Raw genomic sequence first — 21,855 nt, 5'->3', positions numbered from 1 at the left:
TTCAGTGGTGGGAGTTACAGGAAACGATGATGATACAATGACTTAATTTATATCTTTCAGTTTCTATGGCTGCTATATGCTATAGGGCCAATACCGGCGGTTCCGGCAAAAGCGGACTCTGTTGAGGAGAAAAGGACGTCTGTCAAATTTCAAATCAAAATTTCACATACAGCTTTTTTCGGGCGCTACAAACACTTCTTGGCAAGCTTAATAAAGTATAGTAATATTAAAAAAATTGTTTCCGATTCAAAAAAACCCGGGAAGTGGCAAATATTACAAATTTGTGATAACTAACCACTCTGAGAGGTCTCTTTCAAATATAAAAAAAATGGTATCGACAGACGCTACCTTCAAATTCGACATTCGCACACTTTGGGGCAAAAATAACTTTTCTAATATCTGGTGCAGAAGAGGTGTCGATAATAATGATCTTTTGAGAATTTCTTGAGATGGAAAATAAACATTTATGGGCCCGCCAACGTTGCAATTGTGAATATTCCTTTGAAGAAAAAATGAGTAAATGAATGTCGATTCTCCGCTCTTGAACTATGCAATTAACAATGTAAAACCAGTCCATGATAGAAGATGTACCTTCCTCTGCACTGCAAATCAATACAATCAAAGTAAGTCAATACATTTACAAATGTGCGGTTGGTAAAAGCTTTCTGTATAACAAATCGTTATGGAATATCTGCACATTAAATATTATATTACAGCGTCAAACGCAAGACTCAACTATACCAATGCAATTATAGGAGTATATGAGGTATGTGTGTGTGTGTGTGGAATCTTAATTGTTATTTAAAAGCGTGCGATGATGAAGTGATAAGAACCACATAAAAGTTGTCTGTGGCCATTGCACTATCTTGGACTTTAGCTTCGACAGATGAGAAAGGAAATTGCAGTTTAGCGAAAAGTATTTTATTACCTAAATATTGCAGTATAAACTGCATGCATTACGTGTTGGAATGCGACGTGACGCATAGTGTATGTTTTTCTATTAGAGATAACAGTGGGATTTAAACGACTCGTGGGTATACTTAGGTATTATGTATGTTTGTGTGTGTAATCTGCTCAAATGATTTTAAGAGATTTGTTGCTAAAGTTTATTGATTACTAAAAGTGGCCCCAAGGAGCTCTCTGTGATTATAGAATTTAGATAATGATGAGTCGAAAACAGGAAAAATATAAACTCTATAACGTAAAAATAAATAATTTGAAGATTATTCTTCAAGAAGTTGGTGGACATAAAAAGATTGCGATTATTTCTGAGGTTAAATAAAGTAAAGTCACGCACGATGTGGGTACTTCACAGTTCCAGACATGCAGGAGGAATTTTTATACATACATATGCAGTGGAATCTTCCATAAGCAGACACTTTTAGGAATAGCTTTTTTGTCCGGATAAAAAGCAGCCTTTTTTAACAATTTTTTTCTCAAATAAATATTTTATTAGAATTTTTTATTATTAGCAATATACACTATTAACACGGAAATTCTGAAATTTTTGAAAAAAGATATTTAAAAACTGGGCATTGCAACTCCATTTCCGGCGACCCTTCGGAGAAAGATGACTATCTATTGGCAGGATAACTCCTTACAGGATCATCTAAAGTGAAAATACGTGTTTTAGTTAAAATCTTAACTTAGAACATTTCATGAAGATCGATTGAATAGTTCACAAGAAATCATACCAACCGTCTTCGAAAACCCAGTTCCGAGAAAAACGCGTTTAAAGACTGTAACAAGGCTGTAACTCCGAAACTATTACTTGGATCAACTTAAGGACAATATTCTAGAGGTATTTTAGAATTTAATAAGACAATAAAAAACATTAAACATTAATGGAGAGGCCGCTTTATAGAGCGTCCGTTTGATTGAGCTTTCATTGAACTTGTTATTGGAATCTTAATAGCTTGTCAAAATCATAATGTGGTTCGTCAATTTTCAAAAAGTACTAGTTTTGAAAATTTCCAAAATAAAATTTGAGATTTATTTTACGAAAATTTGCTATAACTGCCCCAAAATAAGCGTATACAACAAATACTTAAGCAGAAAAATTTCTACTGGTTTAAAAATTTAAAAAGTATAAACCGCAACAAATAATATATCCCGTCATAAGGAAAATATGAGTTTGGCTTAAATTTTGACGGGTAAGCAATCACGAACTTCAAACACCGATCTGGATAAGATTCGAACGTGTACATACGTATCTGTTTCAGCGAATTGTGTCTCCACATAAGTATATACAAGTACTAACACTACATATAATAAAAATGCTGCTCAGCGGTAGACAAATGCTATAAATTAGTTTTATTGACCAAACATACACACACGCAAACGTATGTGGGCTAATGGCACAAACAAGCGCACACGTAAACGGAAAATTATAAAAGAAAAAGGAAAAACTCATAAAAATATTTGATCAAAAAGTGAAGGCAAAGCAATCAATGAATGCAACAAATTGTCTGTCTAAAGCGGACACAAGAAAATAATTTTTGGGCCACGCCGGCAAATTGTTCAAACGCAAGTGGGCGCACAGTTACACAGCCATACGCACGCTCATAAATGCACACATGAGTGGTTGGTTTTTTTTTTTGTGGCTGGGGTGTGCCACTGCGTATGCTCCATCTGTAACAAAAAGCGATCTGTATGCCTATGTTTACGTACTTCGAATTTATGTGTATAGATTTAAGCATTTGATTTGGAGTGTCAATTGAAGTGGGTATGCACAGAAACATAAATATGTTTCTCTATCATGCTGATCGTAGTGTTGTTACAGCGCGGCCTGACCCACTACTTAAGTGGAGCGCCAAACACTATTGAGCCGTTATGCGAATGAAAAAACAGATATGAGGCAAATATTGATTGACTGCCAGAAGTAGCACAATTTTCATGGCGTGGGCGCTGATTTAACTGCTTGGTACAAATAAATAAATTCAATCGAATGTTGGAAAATGCTTACGGTGATTCAGTTTGATCAAAACCATAAGGCTGCGAGTAGTACAAAGTCTTCAAAAACGGTCGAGAGATCGTTGAAGACATGCCTCGTTCTTCAACTGATGAAAATATTAAAAAAGTGAAGGATATGGTGCTCGAAAATCATCAGATTAGAGAAAGGTCAACATCTCTCTCGAGTCCGTTTTGGTGGATATTTTGGGTATGAAATGCGTTATTGCTCGACTCGTCGAGATAAAGCTGTAATTGAACTCATTTTCACTCAATAGAATAGATAAAACATAAATTGAAATTGTCATATAAAACTTTCGGCGTCAGAAAGGCGGGTAAATTTTTTTTCTAGGTTGGGTTCAAGATTGAGAAAGACCTCTCCAGCTGCAAAGCTTTATCGAGCGGGTACGATCTTTTATATGAGTGTACAGCTGCTGGCGTATGGCGATTCTGCGGCAGATTTATGGTTATTTTTGCATTGGCAACGGCGAATATCGCATGCGATGGAGTTATGAGCTATATGAGTTATACTACGACATTGATATAGTTCAGGTCACGTCGTCCGAATGGATGAAAACGCTCCAGTTCTGAAAGCATTCGAAACAGTACCAGCCGGAGAAAGCAGAGGAAGAAGAGATCTCCACTCCGTTGTAGAGATCAGATGGATAATAAATTACCAATGCATATAACTTTCTCTCGCATTACCCGACGTTTTTATAGGGATTTAGAAACTGAATGTAAATTTAGAAACAGCTCTGTTTATGATCTGGCTGATTTTATCCCAGAAATTTGTCTGAAGATCAGTGTTTACTAAATGCTCAGTTTGGTTTGCATAAAAAAAATTATCTCACACATATGGGTATTAGTTTCTTTAAGTATCAAACTTTCGTAAACTAAATTTTGTATGTGTGAACTTACTTTTAGCTGAATCCACATAAGCTGTGATAATCTTGTGATGGAAAGAAATAACTGGGCTATTTTAATAGCCAAATGCAAATTTTTTTAAAACTCTTACAAACAAACAAATATCGGATTCAAGCTAGGCAGCATATACATATGTATATAAATAAATACAGAATATGGAAAATGTGTGCTATTATCTACTATGTTATTCTTTGGCATCTGTGGTTCACTTCACTGCTGCCTTCAGTGCACATTATTATGGCTTTGGTAAGCGGAAAAAGAAAAATTACACGTGGCTCTGCAACTGTGTTTGAAAGTAACAATTGTAAACAATAAGAACCAAAATAAGTAAATGCACAATGATCACAGCCACCGGAAAATGAAAATTTTTTAGGTGAAATCGCAGCTGCATAAATTTACTGGACGAACGTTGTGCGGCTCTTTGCTTTTGCCGCTTTGGTGGACAATGCAGTCCAAATCAAAAGTGAATTTGTTCAAAACGCATTTACCATATTTCGCTTGTACTTCAATTAAATTTTCCTTTTTGGAAATTTCTACGCGCACACAATGTTTTTCTTGGCTGAGAGCCAAGTGTTCCATTGCCGATATTAATTGTAGCCATATATTTCCACACAAGCATGCTGAGAAGCTTACAATATGTACATATGTATGTTGATATAATTTGGCTTCTAATATTGCACAAATATTTCAATCGCACGCTTTAAGTATATTTTACGCTGGACTAATATTCGCCGTTGAAATTCTAAATTGCTCCAATACTATTTGTGGTTTTATCGACGCTGTGGAATTGTATAATTTAAAAACGAAAAATATTTGTACTTCAAAATTTCTAAAAAAAATATTTAAAAAATTAAATTTTGGAAAAAAAATCCTATTGTTAGATTATGTGTATATACAAATTTCTTATATTTATTACAGACGACAAAATTGTACTTTAAAAAAAGTTTAAAAATTAAAATTAAAAAAAAAAAATAATAATTACAAAATTTATGACTAAAAAATTATGTTCCTCCCCTAAAATGTACTTGTTTCGCTTCAAAGCGTTTACCAACTTTGCGGAAACCGAAGTGCTAATTAACACTCGTACAAAATTCTCTTTGAGCGGTCAATGCACTCTGCTTCTTTCTTTGGACAAATGACAATGTCAGCTTTTAACTTTTTAGCCTTAATTATTTATTCCAACGGTTAATTAAATTTAGATGAACGGCGTCAGTTTTAGCGCACCCTCTGTTTTCTGCAATTCTTATGTACGGTACTTTATGATACCTTTTTTCGCCGAATGTTAAATAAGTATATTTAAAGGCGTAGAAGCATATGTTGACTCCTGCAAACAAGTTGCGTGTCTTATGGCTACTTAATGATGTTGAATTACTTTCTATAGAAATAGCCAACAAATGTAAATAAAAATTAAATGAAAATAGCGGAACAAGCCTTAATTTACGCGCTCGCTTGTTTGCCTTAACGCCTGCGTCTGAGACATGAACAACAGAGTAGTTGCAGTTTTTTTTTTGTTATCTGAGCAACTGCTTACAGTTAATTTCCAAATTGCGCGAGTGCAGTAGAAGCCACCACCTAATTTATTAAGGCAAAAAACCTACACAAAGTCTACTAGAAGCCCAAATATTTGTAAGCAATTGTGTGTACAAAATGATATCAGCATTTTCTGTTGTCACCAGTGTAAAATATATTATACCAGCACATGCCTACTTGCGCTATATACTTATACATACGTATTCATATGCCGAATAATCTAAGCAAACACATTTGATATCTAATACGGGTTAAATTTTTTATTATTCGACATTGCTTGGAAATGATGGCAAAATCGAAAGCTATGTATACCCCTATAACCGCTACAACTGCCATCAATTGGTTAAATCTCATGGTGAGGCCACTTTGTGTGACAGCTGCCACAAGTTGCTGGCCACTTGAAAGTTCATTAATCATCCCGTAGCGAGTATAACCAACGATATACACAAACGGATACACGCAGTCATACTCAAGTGCGGTACACGCTATCACAGTGATATAAAATATATACACGTACTCTGCCTCTTTAGCAAAAACGTTTTCTTTCAAACACCCATTTGACATTTACTGTGATCTGTTGTGCCATTTTCCATTTTCTCGCTTCAGTCGATTTGCTGTTTGCTGTTACAAACATTTCTCAGGTGGCTTTTGCGTCCTGCTGAGCTGTCAAGTGTTTGGATATATTAATTAAATAAAATGTTAAGCGTGATAAATATCTTCCGAGTCTTAGCAACAGATTAGTTGTGGTATTTTGTCAGGTGTTGGATTTATTATTTGATTGAAAACGTTTGCTTTCAAATTGTGACAAATAAAAATATAGAAAGTAAGAAATGAAGAAACGAAAGTGAATGAAATTTCTTGGTTAGGTTAGATTAAAAAATAGTTCCTATAGTTGTTGGCGTGGCTAATAACAATTTCTGTCACTGTCCGGTGGCGACAAACGCCCATATGATCCGGCAAACAGAACTAAAAGATTGCGGAAATGGAGCATCTTGTGTGTACTTATCTTACATGATGACTAAAGGGTTTGTCCGGAAATAAATAGGACTGATTTTCTTCCGCCGGGACTATACTTCGGAGCGTGCGCACACCGACTGGATTCGGTAGAGGACGTTCCTAGCTAAGGAACGAGCGGCTGGTCAGTTGTCTCCGAGCACTTGGAGAGTGTGGACAAAAAATTTCGCGCGACGTGTTACTGTGAGTAGTGGAATGCAGCGTTCGTTAGAGCAAAGGTACGCGATTAAATTCTGCGTGAAACTCGGCAAATCTGCGACAGAGCCGCTTGATATGATCAAGCAGGTTTACCCAGATATTGGTTTAGCAAGAAGTGGTGTGTTTCGGTGGCAGCAGGCCTTTTTGTGGAAGTGGAAGTTCTCAAGAGGCTCAAGCGAAGAGACTGGAAGTTGCACTACGACAACGCCCCGACTCATACTGATTTCTTGTGAACAGTTACCTAATCAAGGCTGTCATCCTAACACTTCCGCAGCTGCCCTACAGCACAGATGTGGCCCCCATGACTTCTCTTTATTTCTCTGACTGAAAAGGCCTATGAAACGAGATACAAGCAGCATGCACCTCGGCTCTCAAGGCTATTCCGGATAATGTCTTCCGTGACGCCTTCAATGTTTGGAAATGGCGATGACAACGCTGCGTCGACGCAGAAGAAGCCTATTCCGTAATTTTTTAAAGACTTAATTCAATAATTTTTTTTTTAAATCGACTCAGTCTTATTACTTTTTAGAAAAACCATGTATGTTAAAAAACTTGAAAGATGGATCGCACTCATATAAAGATATATGTCTAGCAGTTGTATCTGTACTAAACTTTGGACCAATCCGAATCAAATTTGATCAAATGGTATATATTGGTAGTCTTTTCATATTTTGTAAAAATTAGTAAAAATAATGAAGAAATTCGCTATGTTTTGAAATTTTTGTATAAAAAAGGGAAGAATATCACGCAAGCCACCAATGAAAATTGTGAAGTTTACGGAGATGGTGCTGTATCAGTTTGAAAGGCAAAGTTGATATTCTTTACAAACCTGTTCAAGAAGGTAAATATTTTCGAATGTACAAAAATTTATTTAAGAGAATGTATAGTAAGTACGTTTAATAATACAGTAATGGAAAAGGAAATAAAATTGTAGGTTCATGTCATTTTTTATGATTCAATTAAGCGCCAAACATTAGTAATGAAAGATAACCGACACATACATTAAAAATATGAAAACCTGTGACACTGGGTGACAGACATACCATGACCAATTACATAAAACACTACTCTTTTACGGTTTCACTTACATTATAGCCAACTAATTACAAGAGACATTAAAAAAACATATTTTTATAGCTTAACTTAAGCGGGAAAGGGCGTAATCTAAAGCATGTATGAACCTTGCAAGCGTAAAACAAAATATACAAAAACGATTCTATAAAACGGTGAAAGTTTTTCGTGCTTCCATAGAAAAATTAGCGAAATGTGGGGTGTGAGAAATGTTTGAGGTTCACATACTCCATAGTAGCATTTTTTAAATTCATGGATAATGAGAAATCACACAACCCTTTACATTGGGTAGTCGAAAGAGTCTTTTCGTATTTTGCAAATAGATGTCCTTGCAGTAGTATATCTCCAATGCTACCAATCACATTGTGTCGTACCATATAGTGTTGGAAAGGCGAGATTTTAAGCTTTATTTAACCAAAAAAAAAACATTTAAATTCGAGAAAGTTGAAAAAAAGTTACAACTGGGGGCCTATTCTGTAACTCGATTCGAAAAAAAATTTACTCGAATTTGGATTTTTTATACTCCGTTACTCGATTTTCGGATTTTTAAGCCAATTTTCGAATAAGATATTCGTTAGCTTTTGAGTTGTAGAAAGCAAAAACGAAAATTGTACGTATTTATTCTGGCACAGGATGGTAAAACTTTCGAAAAATTATAAAGTGTACCCGAATTTCGAATAGAACATATTTACGAATCAAGATACGGAATAGGGCCCCTGTTCAAAAATGAGTGAAAACAATGAAGAAATTCGAAATTGAAATTTTTGTATAAAAAAGAGAAGAATACTACGCAAGCCACCAATGAAATTCGTAAAGTTTACGGAGACGATGCTGTATCAATTCGTGTAGCACAACAATGGTTTTCTTGCTTTCGTACTGGAAATTTCGAAATTTCGATTTACACTGATGAAAGATTTATACTGATGGAATAATGTCTCTAACGAAAAAATTGTAAAAAGTGGTCGACCAAAATGGTATATATATTTCTTTATTTATGTTAAAAAATTAGTCAAAGTTTGGTTAGAATTACGAAAATACTTTTTCGACTACCCAATATTTACCACATACAAGTGAAGTAAGTTATTACTTTATTTAAAATATTTCTTGATCTGTCAAAATTAAATTCTATAATCAACTCCCCACTAAAAATCAACTGGCCAATCCTCAGAATCTGATCAACGAAAAGAAATATACAATTGTCATATATTCTTCGTCTTTATTGGCATAGCCAACGCTTCCGCAGTTATTGTCAGACTAATTGCGCCTTTGATACACACTGGTGGTAAAGTAATTTACAACTAGTTGACTTCGGAAGTCAAATCCACCATGTAGACCAACTCAAGTGCCTATTACTTAACTCAGCGGTGGACAATGACTTTGCAAGTGTTTATTTATTAAAACTGTGTGCTACCTTCGTGTACCTATCAGCTGCTCCTTTTATTTGCGTATTGCACTTCAACCAACTTCCAACACCTACCTACGTACACACACATCCAATATACAGTACATATTTATGCCTAGAAAAATGTGTTTATTTGTTTGTTTACTTTTTCGTCGCGGGTGTCAATTATGCATACTTGGGTGTCAATTAAAAAAATCCATTTCACTCGCTGCGCTACAATGAGCTAACAAACCGCTGCAACAATGTGTTGCAAGACACGAGAGTACGAGCCAACTTAGTAAATATGAATATGGAGAGTCATGCGCGTGCCATGGAGTAAGGGTGCTATAGGTGGTTCTGATGTTTACATATATATGTATAAACAAATATACACATGTACGTGTGCGCTCACTTAAATGTTACATGCACCACACTTGCATATGAATGGAAGCATACATACATATGTACATATGTGCAAACACATTTGTTCAAGAAGAGGAAGTGTTTCTGCCGTAAAAGTGTTATGTAGAAAATTAGTTGGATGTCTGATTGTTTATGGCGAAACGTTTGTCTGAGGCGATAAGTGGAGCAATTGCGAGAAAGTGGTGCAAGCGAAACAATTTAAGTTTCACGTCATAAAAAAATTTCAAAATGGACAGGATCGCCAAAGCATATGTTTTATTGCATAGTTGACGAACTACATATTATAGTTTTCTTTATATTGTGTGCAATTTGTTTTGCTTTCAAGGTGAACACTTAAAAATTGTGAAGAAATCAGTAGTTAAATAATATTATGAAAGAATTAACACGTCTAAATTTAAACGTAAAATACTTAACGGACTTATATCGATAGCGGGGCAGTTATGTACCCTAAGTAGAAAAAAAGAAGTGGTTTGTAAATCCCATATAAACAACACAATTATATGTGATATTGGCTGAAAACTAAACCCGTGCATATTGCGGTATTGCGCCAAAAAATAGGTAATGTGTATGATACATTACTGGTTTTTTATGAAATTCGTATTTCTAAAAACAACACCAATATATCTAGTTAAAAATTTAGTGGGATGAACCCATGTCCCAAGTAGAGAATTTTGCTAATATAAGAAGTCAAGATAAAAGGTACATAATCATGTAGGTTGGGAGATTAGTAGAAAAACGGACCACATATAATAAGATTCGATACCAAAGTATCTATTACTACGCCTTTGGAACCACCACATATTCGACTGTTTAATAATAATAATAATAATACCCAACGATTATCCTCCTCCCGTCCAACCGACGCAAGGGGCGCAATCCGCGAAGGAGCGGAATTAGCCTAGTCATGAAAGGCAAGAGAGTTTTAAACGTTGCGATCTTAAGCTTCTCAGCTATAGAAACTTCATCTACTTCAATTAATGCTTCAAGCTAATAAAAACAAGATAGTCTTATTTCGAAGTGCAGTCAACTACACATATATTACATATGTATGCAGTGATATTACCGCCACTAAGTCACTTAACACCGTTCTACTATAATTACCGTTAAATGCACAAATTCAGACACTTTACATGAATGACCGTATTACCAAAGGCAGTGCTAAGCAATATTTCAGCATACTCTTTTTTTGTTATTGCATCCATAAAACGCATGAAAAACTATAGCCGCTAACACTCAGAGGTAAGCAGCCGCAGCATCTTGCGGTAGGAGCAACCAAGAAAGCGACGTACGACTATGAAAGTACATATGTACAGGTGTTGCGGTCGAAAGCGATGGGAAAAGCATAAATCGTGCTTTCTATGCAATGTCTGGCAACTGCTTAAGTACACAAATGTGCGCTGGCTAGTAAGACCAGAACTCGATTCCTTGAATGCTCATGTAAGCTAATGTTTATGCGCACGTGCATCATCGTATAGTGGCGGAAGATAGTGGATGCATGAGAATATTTCGCTAAACGTGTGCAAGCACTTATCGGCGTGTTTGGTTGCCCGCAAGTACGGCAGGTAAGCAGCGTTGAATTTATGCGCTGACAAACTAGCTTATTCGGCTCACACTCTCTTGCGTTAGTGTGCTTATGTGCGGAGGAATAAATTTAACAAATTTATGCGTTGCATGCAAAGAAAGTCAATTTTAGACATAACTTAACCAACAATTACTCAAAGCACTAATTTTAACATGAGTTTTAGCACATAACAAAACAACAAGAACTAGCTTTAGACCTGCAATTTTTTTTTTTTTTATTTTAATGCTACAAAAAATTCCTAGAAGTGCTCTTGGTAGACATTTTAGCTTAGAATTTCGAATTCAACTGTTTTAGATTATATAAACTCCAGTTTAGCGCTTAGTTAGTTGATTCATGGACAGTCAAAATATAGGAATTGTCTGGAAAGTAATAGGACTTATTTTATTTCACCGCGAGTGTAATTCGGAGCGCGGGCGCACCGACCGAATTCGGTAGAGGGAGTTCCTAGCTAACGGACGAGCAGATGGTTAGTTGTCTCCGATCACCTGGAGAGTGGTGCAAACCAAAAATGCATCATTCGTTAGAACTGAGGTACGCGATTAAATTCTGTGTGAAAGTCGGTAAATCTGCGACAGAGACGTTTAATATAATCAAGCAGGCTTACCCGGATGTTGCTTTAGCAAGAAGTGGTGTGCTTTGGTAGAAACAGGCCTTTTTTGAGGGCCGGGAAGAAGTCGCACACAAACCGTCAACGACAAGTTTTACGTAGAAGTCCTCAAGAGACTCAAGCGAACTATGCTCACTGCACAAATTCACAATTAACAAACAAGTTTAAGGTCAAATTACAATAAAAGGACTTCGATAATTATAAATAGTTTTCTCACTAGTAAGTAGTAGCATTAAGATCACATATTCTTTCCTAGAGAAGAGAGATAAAACATTAGGGCAATATCATCTATCAGGATAGATGGATAGGATTTAATATTGAAAAGCAGAACTACAATATGTATTGCATATATTCTGGAAGAGCACTTAAGTATGAGAAATATTTTCATGAAATCACCAGAATTTAATTTCATTTATAATGTTTTGTTTTTACTATAATATTAAAAAATAACTTGAAATTATCTACTAAGCGACGCCTATAAACAAAAACAATAGGCATTTAACTTTGTCACAGGTCAAGGTATTATGCAATTGTAAGTGCCGTGCCCGAACGATACAACCGAGCTGTTGAAAGGTTAAAGGTCATAAAAAATGAGCAGCGAAGAAAATCAAAGCAAGACAAAAAGAGGTTACTTTTGCGCCTATGCACACGCACCTATCAACAAATATGCGGTTACACTCACACACACATACATACATATACTTAGTTAGTATGCCTAGATGGGAAAAATTTAACATTAACATTTGAAACACGCCAACGCATAAAAGAACAAAGTTAAAGGAAAACAGCGAACATGTAGGTATTTCGTATAGAATGTGCTCAACGAAAGGAATGGTGCAAAATGTTACGGGTCTAACGTTCTTTGAAAAAATGTGCTGGCCATAAAATACCGCCGTTTTGTCAGTCGTACATTAGCTTGCATATCTGTACGTCTATATTTTTTGCGTGTGTACTGCACTTGTAAATGGGCAAAAGTGTTTGGAAACAGAAGCCAATCAGGAAAAAGTATGACTAAGGCAAATGAATTATGAATGAAAATGCAACTGGTGGACACACTTAAGAAAATGAAAGCAAAAAATAAACAATTTTGTCCCTAGTCCATGCATACAAAGATAAATTTAAATTGATAGCGGGGGAACTGAAATTGTTTGCCGGTGTTTTATGGCGAAATGCTAATTTCGTTCCCATTGATACCGTATCAGGTAAATGGATATTCATACTAATTTATTCAAATGTGGTGAAGACATACATGTACACGTATGTACGTCTTCAAACACCGACAAAATTGTGGCTAAGTTATTAATTGCGCTGGGAATTTCGCTTTGTAATAATCGTAGAAAGCAAATATTCCCACATTGGAAGACTAATGGAAAATATACAAGTACTAGTATTTATATTTAACAGCTAGATAAATAAAACTACGTCACTCAAACTTACACAGAACAAATTTTTTGAACACTTCTATCATTAGCGTGAAAATAAGCGAAACCGGATGATAATCCTGCCTATCTTAAAAATTGGTAAAAGCGTAACAAATCAATAAGTAAATGCAGCAGACTTTAAATTTTACACTCAAGAGGGCATTCTTCTAGTATACCTATCTTACAGTGCAAAAATGAGGTAAATCTGCCAAACTGCGCCTACTTCCTACATTATACAATTTTAAATTGCATCTGATTCCTTCACACTGCAGTAAACAAATTAAGCAAATATTTATATAACAGGATAAAACCTAGCATAAATAATGACTTTGAATGACAAAAAATTTTCCAAATCGAACGGAAACTGTTCAAGCCCCTAGGAACGGATTATGGTCACAGTGCCTATTGTTGACTTTACTCCGAAAATCTTGGTCATTGTGCGTGATATTAATTGTAATTTGGAGAAAATACTTTCCCGATAATAGTATTGTCAAAAATTGGTTCTATCCGGTCAATACTTCCCTTAGCCTCCATAAGCCTAATATAATATAAGTATAAAGATTTTCTAACTTTCAGGTGCCTTTGTATCGCGTATATCGGTCAATATATGAGATATCACAATGAAAATTGGAGAACTTGTTTTACGGTATAGCTGATAACTTGTGGTATAACTGATAATAGAATTTTCGAATATCCGGCTGACTTTATATTACTACATATGAATGGTGCTGGTATATGAGGTAACTTAATGAAACCCAGAGATTAATAATATGAGGTATTGACTTAAATACTATAGATAAAATTTTTTAAAAATTATTTAGTATAATTCTCGCTTTGATTGTAATACAATGAAATTGAACCCTTTCGCAACATTTTCCAATGTTGTCAACATTTGAAGTTATTTAACCGGTTTGTTATTACGTAGACAAAAGAAGGAGGATCACATACACATACTTGAAATCGAAAAATCTGCATAAAGGGCGTAGCACTGCCAATTTTTTCGTAAAATTTCTTATCTCAGCAATCACCCGACCAATACTCTGCATGTAATACATTCGTTGCAGAACTTAGCCCAAAAGTATGGACATTAATTCGATTTTGAATTTTTGTAGGAAAATGGTAAAAAATACGATAATAAATTATTATTCTAATGATCGACTGCCTGGTAAAAGATGAACCAAATAAGAAGTTAAATGAAAAATTCTGAATTAAAACCACTTATTTCTTTAATAAACTACCTCAAATACTCGCATTATAAAATTTTAAGATATACACCTATAATATGATATATGAGCCTATTATGTCCAGAATTGTTTTAATGCAATGCAGCGTCACAGTGAACTCTATTTTTAACCTTATTACAACACACAACCACATTCCTTGTTGTAGCAAAATGCACTTAAATGTGATCCAAACTGCCGAGCGCATTGAATTACACACTTTATGACCAACGGCATGATAAATGTGTACTGTGTTGTGTGTGTAATATTTATAAAACATATTGGGTAGTCGAAAAAGTCTTTTCGTATTTTGTCAATATAATATACATATGTGGTTGCAGTCGCATATCTACAGTGACTACAATAATGTGTCTAGCGGAAAAAAGCAAAAAGTGTTCGACCAAAATAGTACGTATTTGTTTATTTATTTATTAGTATAAATATAAAAAAAATTAGTTGAAGTTTGATTAGAAATATGAAAAGACTTTTTTGACTACCCAATATTTATTGCTTTTTCTATTGCACATTTTTTTTTATATAATATGCAAATACAGTTGAATTTCCTTATTTCGAACTTTCTTACAAGTTTTCTTCCATAACTCGAAATCTCTCTAACTCGAAGTTTATTTGTGTATAATGATGATTCAAGTAAGGAAAGTACAACTGTATTTGAAATCCTTATAATTTACCCAAACATTACCACAAGAGAGTGGTATTGCCAGATTTTAATAATATCGCAATGTCAAATATGTACGAGCATGTCATGTGTGTATGTATGTTTGGATAGAAACGAAAAGCTATTCATGAGTGAAAATTTCTAGTCTGGAACCATTTATGTATGTACATATGTTAGTAGGCATATTGTATAAACAAGTGCATATGGCACAAAACAAACATAAGTAAACCAAAACATAGTCAACAAGCTGCCACGTGATTTGAGTACACACACAAAATATCAGTTCTGAAATAGCAACAACTTTTAATCAAAGAGCAACTCACTTGCTGTCATGGTCAAGTGAATGAAATTGGCCACAAAGTCACAAAAGCGACGAACGGCAATCGTAAAATTATACTTAAAAACCGAGCAACAGGTCGTGGGCGTTAGGAGAAGAAATTAAAATATATAATACAAATGTGTACAATGCCACTATAGTGGTATATGCTAATAAGCGGTAAGAAAGTAATAAAAAAAGAGAGGCACCAAGACAAAATACAAGAATAGACCACATAGTGTTCCAGGGTAGTCCTGAAAGCGGGTTGACATCTATGTTGCTTCCTTCCATGACTCTACCTAATGTATATCATTAGTAACTAAATATATGTAAGTATATTTTAAATAGGAAAATAAAATGCAATAAACGCATAAAACACTATAGGAACTATAAACGAATAATAAAAGTTTATGGCTGTTAACCAGAATCCAAATTACCATAAAATCAATGTTGTTTGTGTGGATTTCAGGATTTTAAGTACACTACGTGGTAACTGAACAAATTTAAATAAAGAAACTTTATGTGATTTTAAGTACAGTTCTTGAAGAAATTATCGTATTGGTTTCTTTGTATGAGCTCCAAAAGCTTACGTTGTTTTAATGTGCTAAAAAATTAATAACGACGGACTTGTTCCTGAATTGTGCAAAGGCATACCTCTGCAAAGCCAATAATAGTCTCGATGAAACTTAAACTAATAAAAAAATAAAATATAGCTTCATTTGTCACTTGAAATTTCACAAAAGTCTAAAATATGCAAAGCACAACTTAGTAACTCTGCGGTTAGCGGCTATACCACTTTTATGAGGTATCTGAACTCGATAACTTTGTTGTTGCTTTTACATGTAATTTTTTGGACATAAGAGCAGAAGCCGGCCAAGAAATAGCGAAGCGAAGGCAGCTAGTTTAAAAATAATAATAATGTAAGAAAAAAAATAGTTACGCTGGCTCGATTACAAACTCTGATCAAATGACTAATATAAAGATAATCATCAGATGCATGGAAACTCCGATTAGATTCAATTATTCGCCAAACTTGTGTAGGTTGATAACTTCCAACATTATATAATAATTTCGGCATTACTCAGCAAATGCGGTGAAAAAGACAACTTTTGCAATGTGTATTGCTCCAGCTTAGCGGTTAGTCATAGGCAAATTGAGTTGCGGTTACAATAATTAATGCACAACAGAGCGAAAGTGTGCATATGTATACGTATCTAAATAGTTTCCATATGTATGTTTCAACACTTGTACATATATGTGAATATGCAAAATAACTCCAAAATATATTTGGAGTGTGTAAAGCAAAGACGAAGAAGATGTGTGTAAAACGCGCATATTAAATATATAATTACAGAGCAACTGAAAAACTAAATGATAAAACTAGTAAAAAACATGTAAGGAAGAGATAAGTTCGGGTATAACCGAACATTTAGTTATATGGGGTCTAGGGCGAGTTTTCTCCCAACTTTATCCATTTTAAACATAAAGATGCACTGTTGTGAGTAAAGCACGCTCTCTCACTTTCATTGAGATAACTCACATATTATCCGATGTATGAGGTACAAAGTCCCCCTTAAGTTGGAAAATCTTTATATTAGGTATTTGGTATCACACATTTACCGATATTTTCGGTAAAAAGTCAACTATAAGGAGTGGGATCAACAAATTCGTAGCTTGGGGGCTTGAACAGTTTTGATTCAATTTGGTGTTTATCACCTGTTTTAAGTGCTGGTTAGGGTACTTCATCCCCAGTGCCAAATTACAGTTCTATATCTTACTTTAGTGTTGTGGGCGTGGCATTGGTTCGATTACGCCCATTTACATACTCTACCTTACATTGAACAAAACTATTATACTCAATACCAAAATGTTCCCAGAGTATAATATAAATTCTACATATATCAAGATACATGTAAGTGCCAATGTTGTTGGATTTCCAAAACAACATGTTAATTGATTATGATTGCATAAATATATTGTTTGTATTATATCCGAACATATACACATACATACAGAAGTATGTATGTAAGCGCTATAAATTAGCTGATAAAAAACTATTATGTTGGCCATTTTTATCATCTACGAAATCAAGCGGAGGGTAACTTTGTAAATTTCTGTTATCTTCAGATAAATTCATCATATACACTGCATTCATAAGTGCTAGTATTGATATGTGGTACATTTGCGTAAATATTTGGTATTATATCATACTTACATACATAGATATTTAGATATAGCATGCAAGCACGTCATTTCTATATAGAAATGCAAAAGTTAGATAATAGCATGCATATGTATGTATGATGGTGTGTATGATATTCATGTGTTACCAACTGATAATGACTCCTCCAAATGTGTTTGTTTTGTTTATCGCAAAGTTGTTGTGGTGCAAGGGGTTTGTTTCGACGCAGTAAGGCACTCCCTATCGCTCTCTCCATATTAACCTTAGCGTTTTGTCTTATCAACTTTTATAAATAAAATTGTCAAAAAAATAAAAAATAAATCGCTCATTCGCAACAATTGGCTTGGATAAATTTGAATTGCACAGATTTGGTGCTGCCCAAACTTTTCAACAAATTTACTGATAACCGAACTGGCATTTGCATCCTAATATTGCCGCTCGACTTTCCGAAACGACATCACTTCGCTCTATAGCCCATTGAAAGGTATCAAGAAAATCCGACGTTTTCGAGCCGAATTTTGTTCAGCTATGAGGCCCATTTCTGGCTCAATGTGTATGTAAACAAGTAAAATTGTCGTGTTGACTAAAAGCAACCTGAACATCACATTAATCTATGGATTTATTGAGAAAACACTTTGGTGAACAGATAAATTCACGTTTTTGGCCAGTCGATTGGCCAACAAGATCGATATCACATCGTTAGACTGTTTCCTTTGGAACGTCTAAAGTATATGCGCACAATCCCACTTTGACTCCGCATTTCGAGCAAAACATCACGTGTTACCAGTTACCAGTCGAAATGCTCCAACGAGTCATTGAAAACTGAACTCAACGGATGGATCACCTGAGACGTAGCCACGGCCACCATTGGAAAGAGATAATCTTTAAAAAATAAATGCCAAATAATAAAGAATCATTCCTCAATTAATTTGAAGTTTCTGTGTTTTTTCTATAAAATGTAGGAAACCTCGAAATGGATCACCCTTTTTATATTTATTGTAACCCTTTTTAACAAACAACTTAAGTTTTCTTTTTTATTTTAAAACACTAAAATAACAACTGTAACGCTATCTATGTCGGAAGACTTTAACCGGCGCTAAGAAAACGAAAAAGTATCCATTTCATATTAGATAAATATACTTTGAATATAGTGTATATCACTGAAGTCAAGTAACAAATAATCGTCTTGGGCTGTGTTGGCGCTCGGCCAAACCACATTTTATTCTGTTTTCATATTTGTACATATTTGTAGTGTTGTTTATTTCAATGCAAATATAAATAAGTATACATATGTTGTCGTTTTCACACACTGTATTTTCTTTTTTTTTTTTTCTTATAATAATTTTTATTCCATTTGTAGTTGTTGCTACAGCTCTTTGATTACCAAGTAGTGTTATAGTTCTTCTTTTAAATAGTGGCGGTTCACAGCCGACACAATCAATTTCATACAATCAGCAGCAAGTCGCGCAATGAGTGTAAACAAGTCCTCCACACAAGCGAAATTTATTTGAAGGAATAAAGAAAATTTCATGCTTGTGACTTTTTATCATTCATTCATTTGGATTTCAATGAATTTTTTCATCGCACGCGCATAACTTATCGCTATGTAGCAACATATCAAATATGTTTAAGTTTTTTCCATTTAAGTTTTGATTATTTATCACAATGGAACATAAGGCAGTTGTGATTTCAAGTTAAACGTCAATTTTTCGTACATTTTCTTTACTGATAATAGCGGAATATTTATCTCATTCCGGTTCAGTGGACTTCGGTGTTTTTCGAGCACTTCTGGCGTATATATATGAAAAGAAGAACGTCCGTTGGGTTTTAAAATTATTGAGATTACTCCTGAAAGTATAATGTGTGATTGTGCAGAAATACATATGTACATACATTCAATGCACTCAACAAATATCAGTAACTCATAATATTTAATCTGTTTTATTGGAAATAATACTTACAAGTCATTCTAGATAAAGACAAGTATCTGCTTTTAAGTTTAGGAACTAATGGAAAATTAAAAGTATTGGCGTAGAAAAATATGGCACCTCAGCGACAATAACACGCCACCCCCGCAAATACTGCTGGCTGCGCCCAAAATTGGGGTGAAAACAGAATGTAAGCTTAACATTTAATTGTAATGTAAATATGGAACCAGTATTAACACCAACAACAATGTCAGCCTCGAATTACACCGCTCTTGCCAACAGGTAAGCAATTGAAAAGTAAATTCCACCCTCCACGACCAAAAACCAAACTCTGTAAGACCCTCGTTATTTCCGTCCTGCTGTATAGTGCAGAGGCGTGGACGATGACAACCACATGACAATATAGGCCACATAATTATGCTCTGAACAAGGTACATTAAGTGTACCCAGAAGCAAACGTCGGTGAACCATATACACATAAATGATCAGTGTGATGAGCTGAGTCGATATGCACCCGAATTAATCCCTCAGTTTTGGAAATATCGATCTGAAATTTTGCACAAATCTTTTTCTTCCCAAGAAACTGCTCATTTGTCATAATCAGCGAAATCGGACCTCTATAACATATATACATATGTATGTATATGGCATACAAACTGATGGATCAAAAAAAAGTTATTATAAGGAAAACTATATATATGTATATATATGTATGTATGTATGTATGTATATATATTTTATGTATATTTCGACTCATATAAAATTCATCATAACTAGACGTCAACCGTCGCAGGCGTTTTGGAAGTCAGAAGCTGCAATTCAAAACTATATTTCTATTGTATAAATATATTTGAACTAATTTTAGGCAGAAGTGAATGCATGACAATTATCCCATTAATTACCGTTGATCCATTGCAAAACAGACGGCACCATTGCAAGTCAATTTGCTGTCGCAAACACCAAAACTTATTAAGAATTTACAAAGTGCGGCACTATAAATAGTACACAATTTTTTTTTGCACATTTCATGAATTATTGGCCATTTATTAAAGACTATTTAAACAAAATATTAACAAAATAGTGTCAGTGCTATAGAAGCTGCTTTTGTACGAAAATAATAAAATATTAATGAATATATGTATATGTATGTATTTAAAGCACGCAAGTAGCTTCTGTTCCAAGTAATTCGAACAATAAAATCTCAACATTTTTGAGCTAAAAATAATTTCAATAAATTGAATAGCACAAAGCTATTGGCGTTATTTATTAAGCTTGCAAACGCTCGCATATATACATATAAACTCAATTTTCCGATATTATTTTTGACTTATTAATAAAATATGTGAGTACCTACAAAAATTCCTCTCAAATCATTTATAAAAATAGTAAGATTTAAATTTTGCAAAAAAAAAAAAAAAAAAAAAAAAAAAAAAAAAGAAAAAAAAAAAAAAGGCAATTAAAAATATTGCAAAAAACGCTTAAAAGTTATTGCTGTAGGCTTTGAGTGTATATAATATACATATATGCAAATTATACTGAGAGATAATTGTACTTGCACTCATTTACATTCATCTCGGTATTTGAGCATGTCCGAAACAGCCTGAGCAAAGCAAGTAAGTATGAAATGAGATCATATCTGTTTGTCAGCATATTGAAATGTTTGTGTGTGTATGTGTCCTTAACTAAGTGCAAAAACAAACAAACACAACAACCATGGAAATAAATGCGAATTTATGTGGATACTTAGAAATCGTTTTAAATGCCGATATACATATATGTATGTATGTAAATTATTAAGCGTGTAGCAAAATTACATTTGCATTTAGCGAATTGGCCGGGAAAAGCAAAAACCGTTCGTTAACTGCAAAGTGCGTCAAGAACACAAGATTAATTTGGTGCTTAAATGCTATAACATTTTGTTTACATGACTTTCAAATGAATTACTAGCAGATGTACATACATACATATGTAGGTATGTATAGGAACATATATGTATATTTGATCCTCAAAATTATTTTACCAAAAAAGTAAATAGCCATATGTTAAGAGATCCATCATATGCGGTGTTTGCATTAATAACAATAGGCCACAGCACTTTAGCACTTACTAACCAGAGTAATTACACATATTGAACATTTTGGGTAGATGTTTAGGGTTTTGATAACCTCATGAAGGTGAGAATATATTGTTTTTTTACTCTGCTGTATACTGCTGTCATTTTTATATGAAAAATAACTTAACAGAATCTATTTTTTGCTGTAACAGAACTTGTATATAGTTTTACTTTTCTTTTATATTGAGTTTACTTTTATATTTAATATGTCTTAATAGTAGATAACTATTTTTGTTTTAATAAGTACCTGCTTTAAAAAGCACAAAAATATAAACAAGATTACTTTTTGCATTTAACCAACCAAAAAGATATAAAAATTT

At 34.2% G+C, this 21,855-nt stretch overlaps 1 protein-coding gene across 10 annotated transcripts in view; it reads right to left on the bottom strand.

The window, feature by feature from the left end:
* The window catches only part of LOC108974828 (platelet-derived growth factor receptor alpha), a 61,938-nt gene that overhangs the window by 37,598 nt on the left and 2,485 nt on the right, over positions 1-21,855 (bottom strand). The gene's annotated exons all lie outside the window — the stretch shown is intronic.

Source organism: Bactrocera latifrons, unplaced genomic scaffold, assembly GCF_001853355.1.
Source record: "Bactrocera latifrons isolate USDA-ARS-PBARC rearing strain unplaced genomic scaffold, ASM185335v1 scaffold_59, whole genome shotgun sequence".
Lineage (NCBI taxonomy): Eukaryota > Metazoa > Arthropoda > Insecta > Diptera > Tephritidae > Bactrocera > Bactrocera latifrons.
This window is presented reverse-complemented; position numbering and strand designations above follow the sequence as displayed.